Source organism: Diabrotica undecimpunctata, chromosome 2 (assembly GCF_040954645.1).
Source record: "Diabrotica undecimpunctata isolate CICGRU chromosome 2, icDiaUnde3, whole genome shotgun sequence".
Taxonomy (NCBI): Eukaryota; Metazoa; Arthropoda; class Insecta; order Coleoptera; family Chrysomelidae; genus Diabrotica; species Diabrotica undecimpunctata.
The window spans coordinates 5,989,887-6,000,646 of NC_092804.1; the positions used below are offsets into that span (position 1 = coordinate 5,989,887).

General features: G+C 33.9%; 1 protein-coding gene across 1 annotated transcript in view; it reads right to left on the reverse strand.

The window, feature by feature from the left end:
* The window catches only part of LOC140433150 (uncharacterized), a 1,089,409-nt gene that overhangs the window by 699,772 nt on the left and 378,877 nt on the right, over positions 1-10,760 (reverse strand). The gene's annotated exons all lie outside the window — the stretch shown is intronic.

The following is a 10,760-nucleotide window of genomic DNA, read 5'->3' on the forward strand; positions in this document are numbered from 1 at the left end:
AACCCTCCCTTCTGGGACGGGGTAAATCTACCTCTGTTTCTCCATTTGAATCATTGAACAGGACGATTAGAGTAATAAATCAGCATTAAGGGCGATGTACACTGAATTTTTATGGAACTACCCAGGGATAAATGGAGGAGGTAATTAAATTTTCAGCAATTAGGGGTTCGCGTCGGTGTTAACGCTCATGGACAACTTTTTGGGGCTAGAAATTGCATATATAATTGAATAAACAGCCATTTCAATTCTACGCAGTTTAATTTTATTAGTTTCAGGCATACTATATCAATTTGTAACCTATCATTATTAACTATTTGTTTGATATATTTTTTTTGTTATAATAATATTACAAGATTAGTAAAATAATTGACCGATAGATAATTTTTTATTATGTAAGGTGAAAATATAACTTTACTAATTTGCTGCACTAATTGTTTCTAATTTCCCTAGTGCTCTGTAGCTGGATAAATTGGATAATAACGTTGTCAACTAGGAACTGAATTGTCCATTTCTTTCTCGATATGTACTAAATATTTTATCTTCTTTTTGAAGTGCCATATCCATCCTTGGATGCTAGCCACAATTTTGTTGAATTGTGATCAGTTTTGTGCCAGGAGTGTATGCGAATCAAGTCCTATCCATTCGCGGATTTTCTTCAACCAGAAATACTAGAGAATGTTCATGGTTGAAAAAGTTTTTTATTACCACCGGAAACTGGTCTTTTATTCTTTCGTCAGTTGTATGACTTATAACAGGTATTTTTTAGAGGTATAGAAATGTAAGTTGGAAACACTTTTTTACCTGTCGGCCATTTTGACAGCTGTCAAGTGAATTATGTTAAATTTGGTTTGGCATTGCAGAATCAATGGACTTGACACCTGAACAACGTTTCCAAATTGTGCACATTTATTTTGAAAATTATGGTTTTGTTCGAAATACGTATCGTGTACTACGTCCATTTTATGATCAACCTAATAGTCAAACAAAGCAATTAATTCAATTACCCATAGAAAGTTTTTGCACCAATTTTATTGTAAATGAAAATACGCATCCACAGAGACATTGTACAGTGCGTTTAGAAGAAGTTGTTGCTGCTGTAGAACGTAGCATAGAGGAAGACCCAAATCAGTCTCTACGTCAACCACTTTAGGGAAGATTTTACGACAAGATTTTAGTTTGTGTGTTTACAAAATCCAGCTCATGCAGGAATTAAAGCTACACGATCATTTAGCAATGCGTAGATGCGGTGAATGTACCCAAATCAAGATTGCCGTTGATCCCGATTTTCATAAGCAAATTTTGTTTAGTGACGAAACTCACTTTTAGTTGAATAGCTAGTCAACAAACAAAACTGCCATATTTGGAGTGACAATAATCTTTAAGTGTTTGTTGAGAAACCATTAGATTCAAAAAAACTGACTGTTTGGTAGTCTTTACGGGCTGGTTATAGGCGCATTCTCAGAATATCATGGATGGACCGCGTCACTAACACGCAAGTACTCCAAACTTTAGATAAAAGATGCGAAATTCTAAATGAGATAAAAACTAGAAAGATGGAATACTTGGGGCACATTGTGAGAGGTGAAAAGTACGAACTTTTAAGAAATATCATGCAGGGAAAAATTAAGGGCAAAAGAAGTGTGGGAAGAAGAAAAATATCATGGCTTCGTAATCTACGTGAATGGTTCGGGTGTAGTTCGGTTGAACTTTTTAGGCGCGCTGCTAACAAAGTCGCAGTGGCCATGATGATTTCCAATCTCCGCTAGGAGTGGCACGAGAAGAAGAAGACGGGCTGGTAGAATCATTGGTCCATACTTCTTTAAAAACGATCCTGATCAGAACATTACAGTCAATGATAACCGCTATAGGGCCATGATTATTGACTTTTTCATTACTCAATTGAACAACCATGATATGCAGGAGCTGTGGTTTCAATAAGCCAGCGCAATATTTCACACAGCTTGTGCCACAATTGATTTATTAAAGGAAACGTGTGGTAACCGCATAGTTTTACGTTTTGGACGTGTGAATTGGCCTTCAAGATTGTGCGATTTAACACCGCTAGACTATTTTCTGTGGGGATATGTGACGTCGCTAGTCTATGCCGATAAACCTGAAACGATTGACCACTTGGAAGACAATATTTGCCGCGTTATTGCCGATATACGGCCATTAATGTTAAAAAAAATATATTAATTAGATTTTGACTGCATTTAATAAAAAACAAATCATCATTATTGTCTTTGCATCTATTCCTATGCTTAGTTGTATTAAACATTGTGTTACACATAAAAGAAAAATTATCTTTTAAAATTAGTGCTTAATTTATACAAGCAGTCTCGAGAGAATTATAGTTATTAAGTTAAAACCCTATTCATTTTACAAATTCCCAATTGTCAATAGAAGCACGTGAAAGCCAAACAGGGTCATACTGATGTGTATCATATGATTTTTAAAAATATTTACTTTTGAAACTGTTAGTGTAAGAATTTCTTGAAATTTAATCATTATATCACAATTAAACTAAACTCTAAAAAATAACACGACCAGTAAATAACTTAACAATAACTATAACATATATATATAACACAATATATTAACTTAAAAATCAACACGATACAATTTGAATTTAAACTGCTGGCAAGTTTGGATCTGTAACATGAGAATCTGTCTGGCTTTAGGTAATAAATTATATTTAATAGCCTCTTGACGAATGAGACGGCGAATATCAACACGTGCTCATGTTTATAGATGGGAATTAGGTAAACGAATGTACTATATCCACTGATGTCACAATCCATGGCGTCAAAAAAGTTGCTAAAAAAGCAACAAATAAAGCTTAGCGCGGTATTAAAAGGTATGCAACCGTATTAAAAAAGGATCTAAAATGAACAAAAAACGTGATGATTTTTATATTCCTTGTACATAGTTTATATTTGATACTCTCACGTACGCAAATGCCGCATGCGACGACACTGTATGCTAAATAAGTTGTTTATTTATGAAAGTTTTACCTAAAGCTATCTTTAAGTCGTTAGTTTCTTACGGAAAACGAAGATTAATACGAATTTAACTTCAGTTGCGTATTTACGATGTTTACATAGACATCCCGTCGTATAAATCAATAAAGTTTAGATCATTAATTTTCAAGTAAAACTCTTTACGGAAAACTTCGTTTTGCTTTATTTCAAATTTAATCTGCGTGTTATTAATGGTTGACGTGACAGAGATATATTTACATCTTAAAAGAATACTTTGTTTTTAAATCTTTGTCTCTTTATTTAAATCTAAAAATCATAGCTAACTGGAAAACTAACAAAATGACAAAGAGATGACTAACAGCAATAAATTCAGTTAAAAAAGTGGGAGAAAGGTGAAAGTTTTTGGGGTTTTAAAAGAATAATTAACTGGAATGTCTGCTAGTTTGTTTAAAAACTGTAAAGAAATATTTGAATGGGATATATTAACTACAAAAATGCACTATTAAGTCAACGACATTACAAAAAGTTATACTAGTATGACATATACTTCATTGCTAACATTTTGCACTTTAAACAATATGGCAATAACTAATACATTTTGTAAACACAAAGAAATCTACATATATACTAGAAAAGCCCAAAGTAAAAATGAAAAATTCATAATTGATTATATACTAGTTAAAAGCAATGGCAGAAGAAAAGTAATGAATATAAAAGTGCACAGAGGGCCCGAAAGAATTACATGGTAAAACTACGATACGAGAAGATTTAAAAAAGAAGGAAAAGCCTAATACAGAAAAGTAAAAGCCAATTAACAACAATTAACAGTTTTTCCGGCACGCGTAATCAGTGAAGAGTTCCGTTAGGCCACGACTTTTTTCTTGTTTAACCCTCCATCACTCGCACCTCAAAAAATTACGCCATCACTCGCGTGTTAGATTTTATCTTACATATGGGTATAGGTCAAATTAATGAGTCACTAGTACTTATTGGTTAAGTTTATTGGCTAATAACTCACAAAAAACGATAAACTTATATTTTTTTAAAACAAAACTGCAAAAAAACTACTAGGTTAACTAAAAAAATATACACATTACCCTAGAACAAAACAAATAAGGGGATTTATTCCAAAAAAATGTACACATTACGCATAACATTGGATTTTTTCCTCTAACCAGTGTGCCATATCGGCCACTTACAATTAGTACAATAATGTTAGGTAAACCTGTTCTTCCTTACAGGGCAAAAAGAACATCTTGGTTTTATAGTTGGAGTTGCCCCTTGAGAAACTGATGGCTTTTCTCCGGTTATATTTCGGATCCTGAGTGACAACTGAAAAGGCGGATTTGGAATATTGGAACGTCGTTGAAGATGGGACATTAAAAGTTGCTTGTCAAGCTCCGCAATGTAGCTTCTTCGAGATGTTACAATATTAGTGTTATTGTGGTAAATTATTTGGCTGTTTATGGTTGAAATATTTAGTAGGCTGCAAAAAAACAGGTTCTCTGGTTTCATGGTATACTCTTTGGTGTTTTTATCAATAAAACGATCGCTGTGTAGTGTTGAAAGTAGTAGTACATTCTTATTTTTTTTTTGACACATGTGATACACTTGTTTCCATCGTCATAGAATCGCCATGATGTTAATATCATTGACTGCTACATATCTTTTTGAAGTAACACACTTATAATAACTTTTCCATGGATGTTTGGTTTTTCATATTGTTCTTTTTAGATGAACTGATGATGCTTTCTGATTAGAAAGCGAATCGTCTTCAATGAATAGATGAAGTAGCCACCTTCTTTGTCTTTTTTCTCCACCTTTTGACTTAATTTGTAACCTCCGAAACCTTTTTTTGATGGTGCTAGAAAGGTCACCAATGGAGACACTGCGGACGGCAGCCAGATGGTTGGTGGAGAGCGAGTCGTGGGTTCGAAACTATCTTTTGGAACCAGGAATGGGTCCAACGGACGAAATAAGTAAATATACGATACGAGATATTGGAAAAGATACAGCAATAAACAAAAAGATAGATGGGTAAAATTACCAAAGATAAGATAAGATAGGGAACAGGGCGCCACTTAATTTTTTGGGGTTTAAGGAGAAAATTAAGAAACCTTAGAAAAGAAAAGAGATAAGGAAAGATATTTAGGTTCAGAGATCAAACCCAAGAAAAGATATCACAGTTAATTATTGAATAAATTTGGTCAACACTCTACATAAACAAAAAATAAATATACAAGGTATTACACTTACTTACCTACGAAACTTAATAAGCCTGATCTTTCTACTGGTCAAAGGTATAGTTATATTTAAAGGTAAAAAGCAAATATATCAGGAAACGTTGTTAGGAGTCGACAAATAAAATACATACATAAAACAATAACAATATATTAAACAACAACAAAATTACGACGCTGCTGAATGCAACACAAGTAATAAAAATACACCAACAACTATAAAATGGTGGTATACATATAAATAGGCAGAAATATAATTAGAAAATATCTTTACAAAGATATAAGTATAACACAAGCATGCACAAATAAAGTTTTGGTGTATCTCGAAATATTACAGCAAAAAAAAATGAATAAAAAATTATAACAAAAACCAAAGATAACAAAAATTAATAAAATCTAAATTTACACAAATACAGAAAGATTACAGAAATGAAAACATAAAAATTTAACCAAACCGCACTTGGTTAAGTCGATTATTTGGTTCGTAACAAAAAAAATATAGAATGTTCTTTAATTGACTGCAAAATTCAGTAGCTACTCTCAACTACATTTGATGACATGTATGATCGTTGGATACGTCCAGATAATGGAAGATGATATGATGCTATACCATGTTACTTGCCCAGATAGGTGGAGATATTAAAATTATGTCAACTTACAGTAATTCCTGGCGACTGCTGCTTTAAGTCACTGAAGTTAATACTGTACTGGTATTAAACACTGAATTTATTTACCCTTAAAGGTGCTTTACAACTATACTTAAACTAATATAGTGTAAGATAAAAAAACTCTAATAAGCAAGTGTATACACACTTATAAAGAAAATGCACAGAGACGGTAAGATAGCAGATACAATAATGTGAACTAAGCGTCTTAACTCGACGGATGCCCACCGATAAGTGACTTGGTTCCTCTAAAATTTTACCAAGCTACCCAAGAAAAGGTTAGGGTATCTTCCCCCCAAAAATGATAGGCCAGCTGTATGTATTTCTGAGAAGGTAAAAAGTTCTAATTAACATTGAACATAATGGTATACTTCTACCTACAAACGTGATGAAACATCAAATCTCCTAGATTACGTTTTTCCCGAAAAACATTATAACGGGCGTTCGACGGCAATTACCGCTTTTATGAAAAAGAGGATTAGCTAAGGATTCGCCAGACCGGCGTCTTTAAATAAATACTTAGGTAGATTCTTCAGTCATATGTTACAATTTTTTTTTTGATTCTTAATTTATATATATATATATATATATATATATATATATATATATATATATATATATATATATATATATATATATCCGTCAAAACACCAAACATAAAAATCTTCTAAAAAACTTTTCTACTTTGGGAAAGATTCAAGAAAAGTTTTACGTATTAAATCGCGATACCCTGAGGAGCATGTCTTTAATAAGAATGTTCTGTGTGTTTATCATAAAAAAGTTGAAATTAAACTTGTTTCCCACGCAAAGCCCATTTATCCGGATCCGATGTTAACCGTCAAGTTATGTGTCTGCCATCGACAGTTGCAGGAGAAAAATGAATTTCTGCAAGGCGTTGGACCGCATCCCGATGCGCTCGAAACGAGCAAACTTGGATAGATGGATATCCATTTTAAAAACTTCAGAGACATCTGTCTCTCCTTGTACGGTTGTGAATTTCGACATAACTTCGGATTTTTCTCGTTTTCGTGAGTTTTCCCAAGTATTTTAAATATAAACGAAGCGGGAGGCAGTGTTTAACATACAAACGCAGTGTTGAAGAATCATTGGAATCAATCTTTTTTTCATACACGAAGAACTGGCATATAATAATATTTCCCTAGCAATATATATATATATATATATATATATATATATATATATATATATATATATATATATATATAATGTAGGAATTGGATGCAAGAGGCACAAGATCGAAATAGATGGAAAATTATGAGGAAGATCTATATCCAGCAGTGGATAAGCGAAGATTGAATGATGATATATATAATGTAACGTGATTTCTGTATTCCCTAAGGCTTCAGGCACAAACTCCTGTATGAAAAGCCACCGAATTGTCATACTATTTCCCACTTTTTGAGTAGTAAGTTATAAAAAGCGCCATCTGTTTTAATGGCCATAAACAAGTACACACGCACTCTTACCACAAGTACCTCTTCTATCGATGTGCACTAGAGGTGTTTCAAGGCCTACGATCGTATAAAACAATAGCCGCTGTACGAGAAGAGCGAGTTCTGTCAAGTTATTGATCTGATAACAGCTCCACTTCTGAAAGAGTTTTAATCTAGTAACAGTTCCGTACCCGATCTTGGAGTATTGATCTTAGATAGATCTATTCTTTCCCGTGACTTAGTATTGATCAGTCGCATTCCGCTGCTCGCTGGACCGAGTGTGGATCCGCTCGTCCCACCGCTACTCCTTTGGCTCGTCCTTTTCTGTGCATGTGCATTAACATACTTTTCCGTCGACCGTCCAATTATGATCAATTTTAACACCCTCAAAATCATTGATTAATGACCCCTATTAATGAATGATTTTCTATTAATGAACGATTTCATTATAGGCAACACAACATACATTGCTTGCATAAATTAATTAAACGCTCTGTGATTGGCAGTGATCTGTAGTGTAGCCAACCAAACATATACCTATTTATATTCCCACTAAAAAATTAATTTAAAATGAAGTAGCCGCAGTTCGTACTATCTGTCATTGTATGTCATTATTTACTTTATTGTTTAAAATTCTGTGTATTTGAAAAATCAAACGATGGATATTGACGCAACTTCTTCTCACAGAATTTACAGAGGTCCAAGAAGACTTAAATATAAATTTGTCAAAATGCTATACAGCAGATAATCATTTATCAATATCTTCCTTTAATTTCAGTAATTGTACCATTTCGAATATTGTTTACTATAATAAAACTACCACTAAGGAAACTTTGAATAAAGTCAATGAAAGCTGAAAAAAATTGTTGTTTATCGTTAAGTAAATAAATATTTAAACTAAGATATCTTTATTTCTGAAAAGTACGGTCGACGGAAAAGTTTTGTAACGAACTCGTGAATTAAAGTGGCGATTTACAATCTCGAACATTAACGCACTCGCTTCGCTCACGCGTTAAAATATCTCAATTGTTAATCGCCCTTATTAATACACTTGTTGGTTAAATAACTATTAATTACCGTTAAGATTTTATGACATTAATTGTATTTTATTTTCCCAGGTATTAAACAGTATGTCGCTGAACTGTACACCCAAGTCGTAGCAGCAGGATTTGCAGTTTATTTTTATTAGTTTAAATATAAATTTATTTTCTTATGTTCCTTATGTTCCAAATATATTTTAATTTTAATTTAACCTGCGTTTTACTGCGTCTGTTGTTGAAAAAGAACTATCCATTACAAATTGGCACCCACCAAGAATGATATGCCGCTCCGTCCAGCAACGACAGACACAGACTCAGCAGCAGGTGCCACGATAGGTACTTCGTGGATATACCGCCTGTCCAAAGTGAAATTACAATAAAAGACCGAAAACGCCACCTTAGTTTCCAAAGTCGTATATAAGACATATAGGAATTAAGCCTGGCCTACAGGATCGATAAACAAGATCTTCTAAGAGCATTGCCAAAGTTGCTAGAAGACCATGCGTTGCTAGGGTACCGAAATAACAGCAAACATTTTAAGTCATGGACAGACTTCAGCGAAGAATTTAAGAAAGCTTTATATTCCAGAGGATATTCGTTACAAATACAGGAGCAAATCAGAAATAGAAAGAAAAAGCTAAACGAGTCTACAGATAAATATATCACAGACATTCTAACATTATATGGACGAGAAGGATCTTTTCCAAAGATCTAGAACTGGAACGAATATATGGGAATATGCTGCCGGAATATAAATAGTATATTTGCCGCTGAGACTTTGAATGTTTTAACTGAATTACAAGACTTAGACCAGAAATATGAAGCAATAGAAGACCAAGAGACCCGAGCAGATCAAAATATTGCAGGAGGAGTAACATCAGGAGCGTAAAGCCCCAAGAGAATACAATACCAAAGGCACGTACTTTAGATGCAAAATGCCAGGTCACATTCATAAAAATTGCTAAAACCCATAGCAAAAATCTGTTCTCGTTACGGCAAAGATCAAGTTTTTAGCAGTGACTGCTATATAAAGCATCAGGGAAACGAATAACAGACTAGAGAAATAAGGATTCATCCTAGTCTGTGGAGCAGAATTCGACTATATTTGTTCTCGCAGTTACACAACCAGTGAACAACGACTTTTGACTTTTGCATCAATAAAAATCGGACATAATACTTACAAAGCGCTAATTGATATGCCGGAGACAAAATTGCATAGGCATACAAGCAGTCTCTAGAAAACTATAGCGGAAGAACAAAACTAGCGAACGGTTCATCGATGGTATTAAATAAGAAATAAACCCGGATTAACAAAAGACGCTATACTCTAAATCGAATTTCTTATGAAAAATTAAATTGAACTCTAATTAAATCGAGGTATAAAACTTCTTCTAAAAAAAACCTAAAACGCTTTGAAGGACACTAATTAAAACACGGAGTTTGAAAGGTTCCTAAGAAAAGACTTAACGGAATTCGAGAAAGTGACAGGACCCACCAACTTAATAAAACACAAAATAAACTTGAGAAAGATATGCTACTTCGTCAAGCAGTCGGATATATGGCAGTACCCCGCAATGTTACAAATAATCAACCAAGAAGTGGACAAGAAGTGTTAAAGGAAGGACCTATCGCCTTCTCCACAACTGGTTGGAGTTCACCAACTATCAGATAAAGACGCATATTCGAAATATCGGAAATTCTAGATAGACCAAAAGAGGAAAATTTCATTTCCACCCTTGATCTAAAACAAGGTTATTTCCAAATATCTCTGGAAGAGACAAGCCGCCCAATAACAGCATTTAGCGTACCTGTAAAAGGCTACTTTCAATTAAGGACTACTCCATTTGGCCTGCACTCCGCTGGAGTACCTTTTCAACGTCTACTGGATAAAGTAATATCTCCCAATATAGAGTTAGCATTCGCCTACTTAGCTAATATCGAAGACACTCCAAGAGCATTTAAGTCACCTACAAGAAGTCTCACAGTACAAGAAGTACAAAATTTCTTAAAGATTTGCAGATTTTAACAAGAGCTTTTCTACGGCTATAATGAATTGATACGCCGAATTTATATAAATAAACTGCGTAAGGAGCACAATTCGTCAAATCTTTCGTATATGCATTGGTATCAATAGACTGTTATAACGTTATTTATGAAGGTAATTCCGCGAACTTCCAACGATTGGTCTTTCGATTTGTTTATCGTCATTGCAAAAGCCAAACGCACAAGAAATTGTAAACGCTTAAAAGCAAATGGTACGTCAGTTGGCATAATCGGTATGCGTGGAATCAAGATAGTGTCCCCTTCATATTTTTCATCGATCATTTTTGGCCCAATGACATTATTTATAGTGTTCTCACAGTCAATCACGTTCCATTAC